At 39.9% G+C, this 19,758-nt stretch overlaps 1 long non-coding RNA gene across 1 annotated transcript; it reads right to left on the bottom strand.

The window, feature by feature from the left end:
- Positions 1 to 229: 229 nt before the first annotated feature.
- Positions 230 to 2,339, bottom strand: LOC142180283 (uncharacterized). The gene is made up of 3 exons (XR_012708631.1): positions 2,288 to 2,339; positions 1,889 to 1,955; positions 230 to 556 (listed from the first exon to the last, which is right to left on the bottom strand). It is a non-coding gene; the product is annotated as an uncharacterized LOC142180283 (long non-coding RNA).
- Positions 2,340 to 19,758: the final 17,419 nt, after the last annotated feature.

The raw sequence follows: 19,758 nt of genomic DNA, 5'->3' as shown, positions 1-19,758 counted from the left end.
TTTCAAAAGTTTCTTTTCAAGCTGAATCAAGGACGCACGATAAGAATTCAAGAATGTGAAGTTTTCCTAAAGGTTCTGCAGCCTCTCGAGGATAAATACAGACGTCTCCGTACCGATCCGCAAGACTCTACTAAACCTGCTCATGACTCGTGAGACCTAGTAACCTAGGCTCTGATACCAACTTTGTCACGACCCAAAATCCCAACCCGGTCGTGATGGCACCTCTCGTGGGGACAAGGCCAGCCAACAACAAAACAATACATCTCTTTATAATTACTTAGCAGGAATAAGTCTAATTCGCAGATAATATAATCACAAGTGCGAAGTAAACATGATAGAATAATGGAAACCATCCCGACTCAGCCCGAAATCGGGGTGTCACAAGCCACGAGCATCTAAAGATCTAAATACTAATACAAGACCAGCAATATACAGAATGGAATTTAGAATCAATGAAGAAATACGGTGCCGTGAACGCTGACGGTCACCTTGCTCAGCTACAATAGTATACCTTCAGTCCGCTAATAACCCGCTACCGGGTGAACAATACCTGCAACTGCACGCGAGGTGCAGGGAGTAAAGTGAGTACTTCCAACTCAGTGGTAATAAGAGTAAATAATAACTGAGCGATAAGAAATCACGTAATAACACTTCATCATGCTATCTAAGACGGTACAACCCTTTTTGAAAACAGTAATTCCATGAAATTCCTTTATAAAATATCTGACTCGGTTTTAAACCTCTTTTGAAAATAATCTTTTTAACAGTTGCAAAATAATTCCAGCCATCGGTGTCAGTATGCACAGAAACCCGCCCCTCGGGCAATATCTTCATTCCTGGTCAGCCACTCGGGCCCCAACACTCAAGGATCAGATAGCACCAGCAAAAGCAGATAAATATCTCCAGAAATATCATAACAACAAATAATGAACAAATGCATGAATGCAATGCAATGCATATGATGGTACATTCCAGTACCCACTGCGGCGTGCAGCCTGAGCCATCCATATTTATTTATCGTCGACGGCGCTCACTGGGGGTGTGTACAGACTCCGGAGGGGCTCATACAGCCCAAGCGCAATATACTGGTCAGCCAATGTTACCTGACCAATTTATATCCTACAGTGCCATTGTTACCACTGTTCCAAGTATATATTTCAGTGTCATGTACAGACTCTGGAGGGGCTCCTACAGCCCAAGCGCAATATACTAGTCAGTCAATGTTACCTGACTAGTCAGCCAATGTTACCTGACCAATTTATATCCTATAGTGCCATTGTTACCACTGTTCCAAGTATATATTTCAGTGTCATTGTTACCACTGTTTCAAGTATAACATACAGTGTCATTGTTACCACTGTTTCAGGTATATATATATTACAGTGTCATTGTTACCACTATTTCAAGTATATATATTACAGTGTCATTGTTACCACTGTTTCAAGTCACTTTATTATCAGTCCAGAAAATAATATAGTAAGCCCCTTGGGCATTTACAAAATCGAAATTTCCAGCCCGAAATGCATTTAAAATGTCATTTAAGTTTTCAAAACATAGAAATACGGCCGGGTTTGCAAAAACAGCATTTAAAACCTTGGACTGAAGTTAGATGATATGCAAATCATGCTAAGCAGTAATATCAATCCTCGAAGGATTTTAAAAGTCGGCACAAGTCCACAAACATGGCAATCAACCCAAATTATGATGATAACAAGAAATTGCAGTCAAATACGCAGTAAAATCAACAACCGGGACGGACCAAGTCACAATCCCCAATGGTGCTCTACCCCACGCTCATATCTGGCATGCAAGTCACCTCAATACAACACTATGATGTGCAAATCCGGAGTTTCAAACCCTCAGGATATCATTTACAAGTATTACTCACCTCTAACCGGCCGTAGACTAGTCTGCAATGCCCTTTCCTCTTGAATCGACCTCTTCGCGCGTCGAATCTAGTCAAAACCACAACAAATACGTTACAATAGGCTAAGGGAATATAACCCAATCGAAAAGACTCGAAAAATGTCGAAAATCCCGAAATTAGCAAAACCCGAGCCCCGGGCCCACGTCTCAAAATTCAGAAATTTTTACATCAATACGACCCTTATCTCGCCACGAGTCTATACATACCAAATTCACAAAAATCGGAGTTCATTTGACCCCTCAAATCACCATTTAATTCTCTTAAGTTTCAAGCCCTAAACCACCATTTTTGTCCATAATTTACTTGAGTTTTCAGCTCTAATCCATGTATTTAACTTGGAAATAAGTAGAAACAACTCACCTTTGATGCTTGATGAAATCCCCCTTGAAAATTCTCTCCAAAATAATCCAAGCCAAATGAAAGAAATGAAAGAAATAAGCCAAATCCGTGTTTAAAAGAATCTGCCCGTGCTTCGTCGAGTTGTACCTTGCACTTGTGCTATACAAGTTGTACATCATATTAAAAATTTTCCTTGTCGGACACCTTCTGTTTAAACACCCATAACGTCTTGTATAAGTATCCAAATGACAAACGGTTTGAAGATTTAGAAACTAGACTCGAAGATATTTAATTTGATAGGTTGTACACCATATAACTCTTTATATATCCCGAGATATGAGCTTCTAAAGTAGGCTCCCCGAATCAGAAAATTGCAGCAGAAATTTCTGCAGCTTTTTCTTTTCTTTTTGGTCCGAATTTCATTCCGTTAACCTTCCGAAATCCACCCGAGGCCCTCGGGACCTTAACCAATTATATCAACATGTCCCACAATATCATTCAAACTTGTCCCAACCTTCGAAACACCCAAAATAACATCAAAACATCAAATCATCATCGAATTCAAGCCTAAGTTTCCAAAAACTTCCGAAAATACACTTTCGATCAAAAACCCGACCAAACGTTGTCCGAATGACCTGAAATTTTGCACACACATCACAAATGACATAACAAAGCTACAGAAATTCTTGGAATTCCATTCCGACTCCCGGATCAAAATCTCACCTATCAACCGGAATTCGCCAAAATACTAATTTCGCCAATTCAAGCTAAATTCTACACCGGTCATCACAAAAATATTCCGGACACACTCCTAAGTCCCAAATCACCTAACGAAGCTATCCGAACCATAAAATTCACATTTCGAGCCCTCTAACACATAAGTCAATATCCGGTTGACTTTTCCAACTTAAGCTTCCTTAAAAGAGACTAAGTGTCTCAAACCTTACCAAAACTAGTCCGAATGACTTCAAATTTTGCACACAAGTCATATTCGACATTACGGACTTGCACCAACTTTCGGAATCGCATTCCGACCCCGATATCAAAATTTCCACTTCTGGTCGAATTTTCTCTAAAACCTTCAAATTTCTATATTTAGCCAAATGACTTCAAAATGACCTCCGGACATCCGAATTCACTTCCGATCACGCTCCCAACTCCAGAATCACCATACGGAGCTATTCCCAGACTCGGAATCCCAAACACACATCTATAACTCTGAAATGCCTTCCAACCCAAATTTATGAAATTCTTCTAAAATACTAACTTCCACAATATACGCCGAAATGCTCACGGGTTATCCAAAACCAAATCCGGACACACGCCCAAGTCCGAAATCATCATACAAACATGCTGGAACTTTCAGATCTCAATTCCGAGGTCGTTTACTCAAAATTCTGATCCTAGTTCATTTCTTCAATTTTAAGCTTTCAAAATGAGAATTTCCATTTAGATTTGACTCCAAACCTCTTGAATTTTAATTTTGACCGTACACACAAGTCAATATACCTGAGATGAAGCCGCTCATGGCCTCAAACTGCTGAATGACGTGTCGGAGCTCAAAACGACCGGTCGGGTCGTTACATTCTGGGTTCGATCCCCAGCAGAGTCGCCAGAGCTGTCACACCTCCTTTTTCACTACACCTGCAAGGGCATAAAGGAGTTTTTCCAATTAAAGGACAATCAGAACGGGATTTAATTATTGATTATTCAGAGTCGCCACTTGGGATATCAATGGTGTCCCAAGTCACCGGTTGAATCCCGAACCGAGGAAATTTATGACTCTGTTAACAGTCCGCGAACCAGAAATCCGAGTAAGGAATTCTGTTAACTCGGGAGAAGGTGTTAGGCATTCCCGGGCTCCGTGGTTCTAGCACGGTCGCTTAACTGTTGTATTTGATGTTATCTGATTTCAATACATGCTAGCTTATGTGCCTTTTATTTAATCTTGAACCGCTTTATTATAATTATTTTTAAAAGAATTGCAACGTCGTAAAACTGTGTCTCGAACCATGTCGCAATCAATGCGCCCATGGTTGTCAACACACTTCGACTCCGTTGAGATTTGGATTTGGGTCGCATCGATGCGCACCCTAGTTTGAGAGAATAATTTAATTAAATCGCGCCTAAAGAGTCTAACGTATTATTATTTCGGGAAGGCCGTGAAATTCGCTAAACGGCCCATCCCGAATTTCTAAAATATTTTGGTAAGCATTGAATGAGGGCCCCGCAATTTGTACATTTTATTCGGCGAGGCTCGTCTCAACATTTTTTATTTGAAGGTCAATCCTAAAGTGACTATGATTTTCTATTTTTGTTTTGTCTCTAAAAGATAAAAAAATCCTACTTACTTAATATTGTGGAGATCGGGCTTCAGATTCAAGTTCGGGTCCAAACAAAAGGGAGTACCTTTTAGCTTGGACCCGCTACCTAACTCAAAGCCCACAGCTAGTCATTTAATTACTAATGAATCAATTGCCATTTCACCTTTGGGCCTGAAAGGCCCACACCATATATTGTACGCCAGCCAAGGAATTTCGGCAACATAGGAAGGGGTTTTATATTAACCCAGGTCGAACGGACATGGAGATCGAGGGGTCGAACCCCCCAGCACTGGTGACCAAGATGTTATTCGTCTATTTTTGCTCCGGAATTGGGCCTGAATGCCTTTAATTGGCCAACACTGGCCCAGTCCTTTAGTTCCAATTTACGTGAATCAAAATCCAATCAGTGTTAACAATGGAACGAAGATAGAGAAGCTGATGATTATTTTAAACTTGAGTGACGACATACTTTAAACAGTCGTGCAATTTGATAAACGATTTACTACTCAACACTGGTCGTGAACCTAATTTCGTAATCATTCCCACATTAGCTAAAAATTCACACTATTCTAGTTACCTACTGATTTCAATATTATTTACACGAAACTAAACTGCTTCATGAAATGACTAGGATCATTTTTGACTTAAAAAAAAATCCCAACACTGCAGGTTAAAATGCAAGCAATCACTAATTACCAATTCCTGTTAATTACAGATCCATGAAGGTCTCATCACAAGAACTCAACTCCAATTTACATGAATTATCCTATCACCCTGATAGGAAGCTAAATTCACTCAGTACTCTACAGCTAAAGCTTCACATGAAGAATATTTATAGTCCATAAGCTACAGTTAATATCATATAACACAGTCCAATTCCAATCACGTTTAACTACACTAAGCAATTAACTAAATCATATTAAATCATACACATGAATACTTAAACATAACAGAAGAAGACTTATAACAGAAACTGCAGCTTCATTTCCCATCAGGAGAATTACATTGAGACAGACTTGAGGTGTGTACCTGGATTTGAGATTATAATGAAGGAAAAGAGTCAATCGAAACAGGAGGGCTAACAGCAGCAGTTTGAATTCAACAACCCAAAATTATACTAAGCTTGAACCCAGAATAAGTACATAATCCAGAGATGTGTTGAAATCAAACAAAACTACTCAAATAACCCAGAATCGCTTGAATATCAACCAATGAACCTCAAAACTTCAGTAAGCAAATAGTAAACCAGGAAATGCAACTCAATATCCAGAAAGCTGGATTATCCAATGGAACAATGATGCCTTTTTGATTTTTTGAAAGTTTAAATTTTAAATTTCTACTTCAGATCTGGAAATTTTAATGGAGAGAATTTTTTGGGGAGCTAGATGGCTGAAGAGAAGCCCCTTTCTCTAAGGCATGAGAGTGTCAATTTATAGGCAACCCAAGAGTGAATAATCAGATTTTTGGTTTTTCTTTTTAGTCCTTCTTTATTTCAATTTTTACCCTTATTTTCTAACTTGACACACAAGTAAACCCCTAAGCTTACTGAATTATTCACTACAGTCCTATTCTAGAAGGCCCTAGGGTGTTCTTCTACCCCCCAAAATACCTACACTACCCTTACCCCTACCATGGAAATTACTATTCCTAAAGAAACTACCCTTTTTCATCCCTAAAATGCCCTTCCAATAGTCTGAAAATTGCAGACTGGAATCGATTGATCCCAATCCCTTACCCTAGCTAGAATTTAATTAAAGTTAGCCAAAACAAAAGATTTTGTTCAGCTATAACCAACCAGGTTCACCTCTAATGCAAAATATTCAAGCTGAATCATACTACCAATTAATCCTGATGCACACTCTACCAAGCCAATAATCACACGAAAGTAATCATCAACATGAGAATAGACTAAGCTAACAACTAATCACGGAATCATCAATCTATAAGCAAGAAATAGACAAAAGAGAAGAACAGAACAAAGGCCTGGAAATATCAGCACAAGAATCCATACATGCATTGAATTAACATTAATACCACTGCATTCAACTAATAAATCCTATTATTCATGAATGACACTAAAGTACGACCAATAAACTACTAATCCAACTGACTAATTAAACTAACGATGATTCAGACCTAGGTCCTACTGTTAATTGAAACGGCTAAACTGATAAAGCATAGAAACACGAACTAATTTAACCTAATAAAATTAGACTAAAACAAGTAAAAATCAGAATTAACCATGGACAATTTCCACAATCGATCAAATCAAATAGAGAAGAAGAAGAGACTGTTAGGCTACACTGATGGAAATCGAGCTTAGAAAGTTGGAGAGAAACTCACCGACGGAGAGAAAACTTCGGTCAACCACTACCGTTCGAATCTTTCCAGATTTTTGACACGCAACATCCCTAACCATGTGTTTTTACAAGAGAACACATGGTTAAGGATATTACGGTCCAAAATCACAAAGATTTGGGGTTAAGGTTTTTGGTCGGAAACTCTTAGATTTGAAATTCGAGCCGCTTCACCGAGATTCGAAGGAAGATGGTCATGGATTTGGGTTGAGGGAAGTCTGGGGATGGTGTGGTGTGATTTTAAGCCGGTTTGGACCAAGTTGTTATTTGGCCGGAAAACTTTCAATGGAGATTCGATGAGTTCCAGCCAGATTCGAGGGAAAGCAACGACAGGAATGGAAAGAGGGGAAAGAGAGGAGTTGATGGTGTTAATTGGGTGGTCGTTGGTGTAGTTAACGTTTACCGCTGGCGAGGATTCCGGCGGAGTGACAGGAGAGGTACGAGGAAGGCAACCCTGTCGTTAGGGTTATACGTATATTTGGACATTTATATTATAATGGGGAAGGGGATTCTTGGCCGTTGGATAGAAAAAAATGATGGTTGTGATTGATTCTAGAAACGACGTCGTTTGGACTTGTTAGGAACCAGACCGGGTTGGGGAATTTGGGCTGTGTTAGTTGAACGGTGTATGGCTTGGGATTGGGCCAAGCTGAGACCACAAAATTGGCCCAATTTCGGGCAGCCTTCTTTGTTTTATCATTTTTCTTTTTCTTTTATTTTCTTATTATTTCCTTTTGTTCTCCATTTTATACTATTTTTTTATATATTTTTTTCCTAATTTTATAAACGTGAAAAAATTAAAATAGAGTCCTAATATTCCAAAGCTAAACTAATTAAATTCTAAAACTATCTAAACCTATTTTACGCCAAATTCACGACTAAAACGATTAAAATGCAAAAGTGAACTATTTTGTAATTTTTCATGTTTGGTTATAAAACAAACCAACCCCTAATTGATCCTAAAAGTATGAAATTATATCCTAAATGCAAATGCATATTTTTGTATGAATTAACATGCACAAATAAAACGCAACCAATATCAGAAAATGATACCAAAATGCACAAAAAATTGTAAAAATAAAGAAAAATTATTTTGTTTGAATTTTTGAGAATTATTCATATATAGGGCAAAAATCACGTGCTTACAATGTCAATTGATGCTAATGCATAGTTTTGAAGGCATACATGCATTTGAAAAAAAAAATTATAGGGAAAAATTGGGTATCAACAGCTGTCCCTCTTTATCCGGGAAGGATGAAAGAGTTTTTGGGTAAAGAAATGATGACCAACTTTGACCGATTCGAATGTTTTGAAAAATAGAGTTTGAACCCTGGTCTTTGAGCTGCCTACATATCCCTGGCTTTACAAGAATCAGGCCATGTATAGTTTTGGACCCACCGGTAAATGAAGCCAATGGAGTTGTTAAAAGAATGGCGACCAGTCCCCGCAAAGGTTCTTTTGTGAAGGGTAATGTCTGATGGAGTTATGGTTGCGAATCCGGAATGTATCAGATGTATTATAGGGCATATAGCTGGATATCACGGAGTAGGATGGGTGACTGATGGGAATCGATTATGAATGGTAAAGTGAAAAATGGTACGAGCGGAAACTGGAGCGAAGGTTGCTCCTGTTTGAAAAACGGTTACCTCCGGGATCACCTACAAAACTCAAAATACGATGCATGCAAGTACATAGATCACTGCGAGAATTTAAACGTGATGCAAATTTCCTTTGGACCATGAAAGATTGTCTTTGGACGGTGCGGATGATGTCCTTAGACTGTGATGTCATGGGCCATGAATTGTGAGATAGGAGATTCGCAGGCCATGAAATGATGTTCTCGGGCCATGAGGATGGTGCCTCTAAACCATGACGCCTTTGAATAATGATATGCAAATTTGAGAGATCCTTAGGCCATGGCATGGTGTCTTCCGGCTATGAGGATGATGCCTTTATATAATGATGCCAATGGACAAGTTGGCGATGTTTCAGCCCATGAGATGCAATAATATGATGCTTAAATCAATAAGACAAGGCTTAGTCTTGTGAGGTTGAGGGCAGAGCTTATCCCGAAAGAGGAGCAAATAGATAGTGCCGGAGAGACTGTGCTTAGTCTCGGCAAATAGAGGTGATGATTGGCCTTATGTAAATAGGAGGCAAAGCTTAGCTCATGCAAGATTCGGGACAGGGCTTAGTCCCATTCAAATGGAAGGCAGAGCTTAGCCTTATGCAGAATGGAGGCAGGGTTTAGCCTCATGCAAGATTCGGGATAGGGCTTAGTCCTATGCAAATGGAAGGCAGAGCTTAGCCTTATGCAAAATGGAGGCAGGGCTTAGCCTCATACAGATGTGGAGTCAAGGCTTAGCCTTATGTAGATGAGAAGGCAGTACTTAGCCTTATGCAGGAGAAGGCAGTGCTTAGCCTTATGCAGTTATGGAGGCAGGGCTTAGCCTCATGCAAGGAGAAGGCATTGCTTAGCCTTATGCACATATGGAGGCAGAGCTTAGCCTCATGCAAGTTTTGATACAGAGCTTAGTCTCATGCAAAGAGAAGACAATTCTTAGCCTTATGCAGATATGGAGGCAGAGCATAGCCTCATGCAAAATTGAAGACAGAGCTTAGTCTCATGCAAAGAGAAGGTAATGCATAGCCTTATGCAGATATGGAGGCAGGGCTTAGCCTCATGCAAGATTGGAGACAGAGCTTAGTCTCATGCAAAGAGAAGGTAATGCTTAGCCTTATGCAGATATGGAGGCATGGCTTAGCCTCATGCAAGATTGGAGACAGAGCTTAGTCTCATGCAAGACTCGGGATAGGTCTTAGTCCCATGCAAATGAAAGGCAATGCTTAGCCTTATGCAAAATGTGGAGGCATGGCTTAGCCTTATGCAAGTTTTGAGATAGAGATTAATCTCATGCAAAGAGAAGACAATGCTTAGCCTTATGCAGATATGGAGGTAGGGCTTAGCCTCATACAAGGTTCGGGACAGGGCTTAGTCCCATGCAAATAGAAGGCAGTGCTTAGCCTTATGCAGTAAATAGTTAGCAAATGGGAGTAGAGTATTTCTTAGCTGGAGATATATTCGGTGTCTGGTGGCCCGATTGATAGTGATTTTGCTGTGTGTATATATTTGTGAATGCTACTATTATATTAGATGTGCCTATGCTCAAAGAAAAATTGTAAGTTTTGTAAGGGAAGGTTGCTTCGTACCTTTGTCTGCTGGCTTTGCTCCGCTCCATTCTGGAGGCCCTATTTGAGTTTCCCTAGGTAGTACCTGGCTGTAACAGAAATAGGGCTTTCGAAAATATGCATTTATTGATGAGAGTAGAGTTATTTTAGAAAACACAATGAAATATTGAGTAACTTTAGATGAACTAATGACTGTAACACATTTGAGAGATATTGCAGCTTTCTTGTGTTAGAATTTTGAGGGTCCTCCTTCATACCCAGATCATGCTAGTATGTTTTCTATTTTGTTATTCCACCATTTGTCTTTGTCAACAGCATTGATATGTTCGATGTGGTGATAAGTTTCCCATCCTAGCCTTTTTCTATTCTCGATAACCGGGATGGTTTGACTGGTGTAAATAGGGTTATTTCCATCTCCATGAATGATCACCTCCTGATGGTTCCATTCAAACTTCATGGCCTGATGTAATGTGGAAGCCCCAGCCCCAGCAGCATGTATCCAAGGTTGACCCAACAGAAGATTGTATGTAGCTGATATATCAAGCACCTGGAATTCAACATCGAACCCAATTGGCCCCAACTGCAGACAAAGATTAATCTCCCTAATCGTGGCCCTTTGAGACCCATCAAAGGCTTTCACGTTCATAATTTCTACCCGTATTTCATGGAAACCTTTGCCCAATCTTTTCAGAGTATCCAACAGACAAATGTTAAGGCTTGAACCTCCATCGATCAGGACTTTGGCAATGAATTTGTCTTCAAATTGTACCATGATATGCAATGCTCGGTTATGATTCAAACCTTCAGGCGATAATTCATCCTCCTAGAAGGTGATCTTATGACTTTCCAGCACCTGCCCTACCATGTTGGCCATTTCTCCGCAGGTGATATTGTTGGGTACGTAAGCTTCATTTAACACCTTCATCAAAGCATTCTTGTGCGCCTCTGAATTTTGCAATAGTGATAGGATGGATATCTGAGTGGGGGTTTTGTTCAAATGATCAATGACGGAGTATTCCCTCGCCTGTACTTTCCTCCAAAGATCATCTGGCCCAGTTTCAATGATATGTTGCTTGGTAGTGGCCTCCTTACTTGATCCTCCCAAGTGTTCAGTGTATAGACCCTTCCGGTTTTGGTCATTCGTTGTGTAGCATTAGATTCTTCCGTCTTTGCCTTTCCTTTTCGCCTAGCTTCGGCAATGTAGTCCTTGGGTATGGCTTTGGAATTGAAAGGAGGTGTGATTGATACTGTTAGTGTGAAATATGTGGCCACTTCTACTTCAAATGGAATAGGTGTGGCCGCAGGTGAAGCTACTTCTACCTCAAATGGAACTGGCACAATTACCTTAACCTCGACTGACGATTGCGTCTGCACCACAATAGGAGTGAGAGTGACTGCAAGTTTAAAGTCATCTCCTTCTCCCCGATTGACCCCTCAGGATCTCATTCTTCATCTGTCTCTATCACATGTACCCCATCACCCCTATGATCTGGGAGAGGATTGTTGCGGACATTGGGCTTAACTTCTTTTGCTTGTATGACTTGTTGTCAATTAATGTCTGGATTTTATCTTTCAATGTTCGACACTCGTCAATGGTGTGCCCCTTCATACCTGAATGATATGCATAGGTTTTGTTTGGGTTGACCCATTGAGATGAATTCTCCACTGCCACAGTAGGAATATGAGTGACATAACCAGCGACTTTCAACCTTTCGTACAGTTGGTCGATAGGTTCAGCAATAGTGGTGTATTCTCTGGGTGGTTTGCAATCAAAGTTAGGTTGGGGTTTTTGGTAATTTGGACGAGTTAGAGGTGAATGATAGTAGGCTGGTTGGGTGTTATAAGTATGATAGATGGTGGCGGGTTGAGAATATCTGGGAGATGAGGTTTGTTATGTGGGTGGAGGTGTTTGGAATGTGGGTGGAGGTGTTTGGTATGTGAGTGGAGATTTTGGGCCTTGATCCACCATTACTGCCCCCACGTCTTTCTTCTTTGATATGCCTGATTGCAATGCTTTGTTCATGGCCTGTAATGCCTCGAAATTTGTCACCATTCCATTTTTGATACCTTCTTCAATCTTTTCTCCGAGTTTGATGATATTGGAGAATTTGTGATTCTCAATGACCATTAGTCTCTCATAATACTGTGGATCTTGTGCCTTGACGAAGAACTTGTTCATTTGTTCTTCTTCTAGTGTTGGTCTGACCTTGGCTGCTTCTGACCTCCATCGAGTAGCATACTCGCGGAAAGTCTCAGTTGGTTTCTTCTTTAAATTCTGGATATAAAAGACATCCGGTGCATTCTCCGTGTTGAACCTGAACCGGTCTATAAATTCTGATGTCGTACTTACCCAATGGCTCCATTTCTTAGGGTTCTGGGTTATGTACCAAGACATGGCATCTCCGATAAGACTTCTCATAAAGAGCTCCATCCGTATCCTTTCATCTTTCCCGACCCCCACAAGCTTGTCGCAATAGGTCCTTAGATGAACCCTGGGATCACCTGTTCCATCAAATATTTCGAATTTGGGAGGTTTATAACCCTCCGGTAGTTCCACATCCGGCTGTGTGCATAGATCCTCATAATTTAGACCTTCTATCCCTTTGCCTCCTTCAACACCCTGAACTCGACTTGTCAATTTCTTGAGTTCCTCGACCATGTTCTTGATTAGCAGGTCCTTCTCAGCGGATTCTGGTATATAAGATATTGGTTGACTAGAGTGAGGTACGGTTTCCACATATATAAGGTTGTTTTGGTGAGTGCCAAGGACTTGGGTGTAGTGGTGGTCGTTGGTTGAGTTTTGAGGATCGAGAATGGGTTGTGGTGTGTTCTGAGGAGTGTGATAGGTGGTGGCTTGTGGGTACTGGATTGGTTGATGATGGTGTTATGGTGGAGTTGGTATCGGTAAGGGATTGAGATTTAGAGGTGGATTTGCATATTGATGTGATGCGGGAGGAGGCGGGTTTGGTGTATTTTGGGGAGGTGTCGGGTTTTTGGTATTTTGCTGGTTGATATCGTGGACGTTCAGGGTGAGGGATAGGTTTGCTAAGTTGCGGACCTGCTCAAGTTCTTCTTGTAACTCCAGTATCTTTTGTTTCAACCGTAAAACCAAATCATTTGGTTCCGGGGTACTCCGACCTTCTGAAGTTTCTGCATTCTCCGCATTCTCCTTTCGAATACCACTTAAGTCATCCATTTTAGCTTTCCCTCTGCTCGTTGTATTATTTGGAGGAGGAGGAGGTAGAGGGCCTCTAGATCTGGTGTGATATGCTGATAATGCGAGTATGTGTGAACCAACCTTAGGGGATGAGAATAATAAAGAATAAAGAAAAACTAAAGGTAAACAAGTCAGTAAGGTTTTTGAAATGTTTGTAGTATTTAAACACATATTGTGGGAATATAAATTAGCATCCTAATTTGGGAGCCTCATTGTGCCGAGGTAGGCCTAGCGACAAATAGATTTGGAGAAATTCAGTGCCAATAATTGTCTCATTTCATTAATGTAAGAATAGACGACCCAAAACGACACTAAACAAAATAATGTTACTAATGGCACTTGGCCTTATTACATTTAAAAAGTAAGTAAACCTAATCTACTTGGTCCCAGAAGGACCCTCTCCAAACTGGATGCTCTTGTTGATCAGTTCCCCTATCTTGCACAGGTTTAACAGTAAGAATGCCCATGCCAAATTTCCTCATTCATTTCCCTCAGCGTTCTGGCAATCGGTGACTCTCTTTCATATTTTCCCCTCCAATTCCATCAAGTTGTACTCTAGCTATTTCAGCCTTTCGCTGGATTTAACAGCTCTCTCTTTCCACTCATTGATCATTTCTATGTCGGTTTTATACTGATCCATATGCTCAGCTTTGGACTCACGAATTCTTTTGCGCAGCTTGTTATATTTCACCTGTGCTTCCGCAACCTTGTCTATGACCTTGTTTCCCGGACCAACCCTTGGCTCAAAGATTCCTGCTATGTTATCATCCAACCATAATGGGTAGAAGTATGTGTGACCCGCATGATATCGGTCCGGCTCGATGGTATCATTTTCCACGATAATCTTCAAGTTCCACATGTGTTGTGCTTCATTCTTATATGGGATGGAGTTACCTTGAAAATCAGCTAAGAAGTGACTCATTTTAGCGACTCGTGGTATGATCTGTCTCATGCCTACCTATCTCATAACCCTGAGGGGAGATAAGGGTATATGCCCCTTAACCTAATTAGTACCAAGTGGGGGACATCCCTGGATCTGATGATGAACTCATCGGTAGGGAACCACTCGAACATCCATTGAACCTGGTCCTCAGTTAGCTTGTTAAAAAACTACACCCATCCTACAACATCCTTATGTTGAGCAAATATGTTTGGAATTAAGTCATTCTCTTGGGATTATGAAATGTTATGTGATCATTCCACAACCTTCGCAGAAACTCCTGACGGTATTGACCCTTTTGGAGATGTTCCAACAACCAGACCTGTAACAGCAAATTGCAACTCTCGAAGAATCTGAACCCCTTCTGACAACATTCTAAGGCCTGGTACATATCTGCAATGATCATGGGGATGATGGTATATGTTTGCCCCTCGATCCCGTCTTTCAAAATTTTGGCCACCATGGCCAACCTGGTGTGAATTCTGTCCCCTTGGATCGGGAACACCAACATGCCTAAGAAATATACAATGAACACAAAGACCCTATGATGAATCCAACCCAAGGAGGTGATTGAGAACTCATCATCAAAAATACGGTAAGAGCTATTGTGACCGTATCGTTCATAGAAGAAGTCAAAAGGTATGTAGACGTTTTTTAGGCACTCCAAGTCATCATTTTTCTTCATCCCCATCGTCTTAAGGAATCCTCTAGTGGTGCAATTTTCAGGTGCTAATAAACCCGGGCTATCCCAAAGCAACCCAGCAAATCCCCATATTTCTTCCAGAAGAGGGGTCATTTATATGTCCCCAAAGCGGAACACAACCCTCTCTTTGTCCCAAAACATGGTGGCAGCCTTGATCAACATTTTGTTTGGTTGAAGATTAAACAGAGAAGGAAAATTTTCTAAGACTCGTTTCACATGATTTGGGTCACTTGAGGGAAGGTCCCTCCACCAATCTAGTAAAAGTGAAGGTATGCTACCGACCATGCCGAATCTGGGGATTTCATGCCTCATTTTCTGCAAAAAAAATATAGGTTAGGCCCTTTCCCCCTCCAGGTTTGTCTATTTATACAGTAATGATTAGCATATTGGCACTTATTTCTCCAAATTAATGCACACAATCGTGATTGCGTCCGTTGGGATTATGGAAAACCCGATGGACTTTTGAGGCTTGTCTTAAAGGGTCATTATGTGGACAACATATTAACCCAACTAGGTTTGACCATGATACATGTACAATTAATCAGAGTAAGGTTGCTATAAAGGTCTAGACTGGGACCCTTAAGCGGACAACTTGAGGGGGAAAGGCACGAAATCGTCGAACGCACCGTTGATCGACTAGTTTTACCGCAAATACGCCTTTCCGAATTTAAAGGGTGATATATAGGAAGAGCGCAAACACTCATCAAGCGTTTCTATAGGATTGATTGCGCACGAGTGGAATATGATGTTGAGCATGATTTATGCAACAATAAATAGCATGTTTGTCAAGTATTTGCACGTTGATCATAGGCTAAAAACTCGTATTTTAGTCATTGTAACAACACTTTAATTATTGCATTTTACAAAGGTTTGAGCTTAAATGATAATGAATTGTACTAAATTCATGCTTTATGTCTTGCAGGAAGATAATCCGACTTAAGAATTAACGTTGGGATGAATTTGATTAAATTAGGGCTTTGAAGTCTGAGTAAAAGCTAAATAAATCAAGTCGGGATTGTGTTCGGGGGTCGCAAAGAAATCCCGGATAGAAAAACAAATGAAAAACGAAGCAACGCAAATATTTGCCCTACCGCGCCACGGGGTGCGCCGCGGCAGGGCAAAATTCTGCGCTTGAATTGTTTTGCTCCGTTAAATTGTATTCTGTTGTGTCCAATCCATGTACGCGTCGCCCGGGACGCCGCGGGGCACGCCGCGAGTGTGTAAAAATCAAAAAATTATTCTATTTCAGACTAAAAAGGGCATACTTGTCAAAACCCCTTGGGAGACGACTTTAAGAGGAAAGAGCAGTGCCATTATAGGGGAGACCTATTTTTATAGAGAGAGGAAGAAGGAGATTCATCTTGGAGAAGAAAATCAAGGAGGAACGTCAACTTGGAGAAAGGATTGAAAGAGTTTTTCTAAACCTTCTCCTAGTAATTATTTATATTATGCTTAAGATTTTTATTGTTGTTGTTTGTATAATTATGGGTAGCTAAGAACTCAAATATTCTGGGGTTATGGGTGTTAGATGATTATGTTGTTTGAAGCTTAGATTGATGATCTTGAATTTATCGTTAAGGGTTGTTTATTTGATTCTACTGTTAATTATTTTACTGCGTAGCTAATAGTGAAATACTATTTACGAATCTTGAGTTAAACTTGAAAAGGGAAAATCTTGATTGCATATATAATCAAATAGAGCAAGATCTGGATCCTGGGCATCGGGTGAAAGATTTGCGATTAAGATAGAACTATACTTAATTGTCTTGTTTGGTTGAGAAATAAGATTTCTAAATGCATTTGAGTTAATATTAATACCATAGAAATATAGGTATTAATTTAACTTGAATAGGCGCATAGGAAATCGACAGATTCTTATGGGTATTATTAACCCTATAATCAATAACTCATATAATTCAATAAATCATTTTTAAGCTAAAAACGTAGTATGATCTCTAGCAAGCCCATAACCCCGGGATATCTCCTTTATTAATTGTTAAAAGAAAAATTCATAAGTGGCGTAGTAACTTTGCGTTGTGTTGTTGTTTGTCTACTAGTTAAATTGTAAATTGGTTATTTATGTATTTTGTGATGAATTAGCTTGAATCGATAATTGTTTGAGTTTGCATCAGTCGTTAAGATTAATAACAAGTCCTTGTGGGAACGATACTCTACTTATTACTATATTACTTAAAGATCGCGTACACTTGCGTGAGTATTTTGGTCGCAATAAGTTTTTGGTGCCGTTGCCGGGGATTTGGAAATTAGCTACTTGACTAAGTTAAACTTTTATCATCTATTGGTTTAAGAATTAATTTTCAGTTCACTTTGTTTGTGTCACGCAGGCTCTTCTCTTGAATGCGGAGGAGTAAAAGCACAAACAATCTCTTCCCTCTTGATCCTGAAATTGAAAGAACACTTCATAGAGCGAGGAAGGAGTTGGAAGCTAGATACAAAACAGAAAGAGAGTTGGACATTTTAGTTCAACCACAGCCAACAGTGATGGCAGGTAATGGAGGGCGTCCGATGATAGAAGTTGCAAGGCCAAATCTTGCTAATATGACCCAAGCTATTGTCAAGCCTGAAATAACTGGTCACTTTGAGCTTAAACAGTACAACTGATTCAGTCCACTGGGCAATATGTAGGTCTATCTCATGAAGACTCGCAGAGGCACATTCAGAATTTTTTGGAAATCACGGATACTTACAACTATCCAAATGTTTCCAAGACTATGTCAGGCTAACCTTGTTTCCTTTTTCATTGTTGGGGGAAGCTAAAGAATGGTTACAGAAGGAGCCTGCTAATTCAATCCATACTTGGGATGATTTAGCAAAGAAATTCTTAATCAAGTTTTTCCCCACTAAAAAAACAAAATCTTTGCGGAGCCAGATTCTTGGGTTTCAACAACGGGATGGTGAGACTCTTCACCAAACTTGGGAAAGATACAAGAAACTACTCTGAGATTGTCCACATCATTGTCAAACTGATGAGGTATTGGGCCATACTTTTATTGATGGATTAGATGAGACTTCAAAGATGAATCTTGATTCAGCTTGTGGAGGTAGTTGCATGGCGAGACCATATAGTGAAATACAACTTCTACTAAACAACTTCATTGCTAATGATCATAATTGGCAAGGTGAGGGAGAACCAAGGAGAGCAATGAAACAGAAAGCAGCAGGGGTACTTGAACTGGATGATTTTTCAGCCATGAGAGCAGATATAGCAAAATTGGCAAATCAAATGAATAGAATGACAATGAACCAGACACAACAATTGCAACATGTTCAATAAATGTCGATTTGTTGTGAAATGTGTGGTGACAATCACACAAGTGAAATGTGCCCAACGAATCCTGAATCTATTTATTATGTGGGACAACAAAGCAGAGGTCCGATGAACCAACATGCATAATATGGGAACACTTACAATGCAAATTGGAGAAATTATCCTAATTTCTCTTGGGATGGAAATCAATCAAATCAGAATCAATATAGACCCCAAAGAAATTTTAATCAACTTCAAAAGCCACCCCAGCAGGTAGAAGAAAGTACAAATGATTTGTTGAAGAAATTATTGCATGACAATCAACAACTCAGAACTGATTTCAGAAATCTGGAAAGGCAAATGGGACAGCTAGCTGCAAATCAAAACACTAGACCTGCAGGTGCTCTACCAAGTGATACAGAAAAAAATCCGCAAGTTTGTGCAATTACACTTAGAACTGGAAGGGAATTAGAAGAAGTTCCAAAGAAGAGAAAAGACAAACCTATACCTGAGGGTGAATTGATTCCCAAAGCAACACAAGAAGCAAAGAAAGATGATACAGTTTCAGCGTCTGTGAATGTTCCAAGGCAACCACCACCTTTTCCACAAAGATTGCAGAAAAAGAATGATGATCGCATGTTCAACAAATTTCTCTCTATGTTGAGTCAGATTCAATTGAATATTCCATTGGTAGATGTGATTCGTGATATTCCAAAGTATGCCAAGTACATAAAAGATATTGTGGCTAACAAGAGGAGATTGACTGAATTTGAAATAGTTGCACTTACTGAGGAGTGCACTTCAAGGGTCCAAAATAAGCTTCCTCAAAAGCTTAAGGATCCTGGCAGCTTTACTATCCCTATGAGAATAGGCAATGTTGATGTAGGCCATGCACTTTGTGATTTGGGAGCAAGTATAAATTTGATGCCATTATCCTTATACAAAAAATTGGGTTTGGTAGCTCCAAAACCCACCACTGTGATGTTGCAACTAGCAGATAGGTCCATAGCTTACCTGGAAGGGGTGATTGTAGATGTGCTGCTGAAAATTGGGAAATTCATTTTCCCGGTTGATTTCATTATCTTAGATTTTGAAGCAGATGAAAAAGTTCCTATTATATTGGGAAGACCTCTCTTGGCTACAAGTGATGCTATAATTAAAGTAAGAGAGGGAAAAATGATCATGAGAGTTGACAACGAGGAAGTTGTTTTTAATGTATACAAAGCAATTCAACTTCCTCGCCATTATGAAGAATTATCTATGATATCTGTCATGGAGATGGATGAGCAACTTATTGCTCCAAGTGTATATTTGAAGGATTCTTTAGAGAAAGCAATTGTGTTGTTCGAGAGTTTGGAGATTAATGATGAGGATGAAGAGATGAAGCATATTTTGAATGCATCATGTGAATATATGAAAGGTTTACATCCCTTTGAACCTTTGAACACGCCAAATGGTCCTCCCCCGAAGCTATCAATTGAAGAAGCTCCAAAA

Source organism: Nicotiana tabacum, chromosome 1 (genome assembly GCF_000715075.1).
Source record: "Nicotiana tabacum cultivar K326 chromosome 1, ASM71507v2, whole genome shotgun sequence".
Classification (NCBI taxonomy): domain Eukaryota; kingdom Viridiplantae; phylum Streptophyta; class Magnoliopsida; order Solanales; family Solanaceae; genus Nicotiana; species Nicotiana tabacum.
The sequence above is the reverse complement of the archived record's forward strand: the minus strand, read 5'-3'. Positions and strand labels throughout refer to the sequence as shown.